Genomic DNA, 702 nt, shown 5'->3' on the forward strand with positions numbered 1-702 from the left:
GTTGCACCTACAGGGTTGCAGATCTCTTTAGCTCCTTGGATACTTTCTCTAGCTCCTCCATTGGGGGCCGTGTGATCCATCCAATAGCTGACTGTGAGCATCCACTTATGTGTCTGCTAGGCCCCGGCCTAGTCTCACAAGAGACAGCTATATCAGGGTCCTTGCAGCAAACACTTGCTAGTGTATGCAATGCTGTCATTGGTGGAGGCTAATTATGGGATGGATCCCTGTTCAATGTACTCTTAACACCCATCAACTGATAGACAAACAAAATGTCACATATCCAGACTGGAAAAATTAATTGGTGAAAAACAGGTACAAAGTACTGGCTACCTGCTACCAGATAAGCATATCTCAAAGATGTGCTAAAAATAAATCCATTCATAAAAACTATACATTATGCAAGTCCATTAATATAGAATGTCCATGACAGGCAAATCTAGAGATACAGAAAACAGGCTAGTGACTCCTAAGGACTAGGGGTTTAATAGTCCCTGCTAGTGGGCACCATGTATTTTTATGGTAATAAAAATGTTCTAAACGTGATTATCATTATGGTAAAAGAACTCTGAATCCACTGGAAAACATTGACTTGTGCACACTAGATTAGTTAATATTACCTGATGTTGAGTTTTATCCCTTAACTACTATTTTAGGTAAAGCCAATCATGTGCTCAGATGCTAGGCCAGTTTTTTGTTGGT

Source organism: Mus caroli, chromosome 19, assembly GCF_900094665.2.
Source record: "Mus caroli chromosome 19, CAROLI_EIJ_v1.1, whole genome shotgun sequence".
Lineage (NCBI taxonomy): Eukaryota > Metazoa > Chordata > Mammalia > Rodentia > Muridae > Mus > Mus caroli.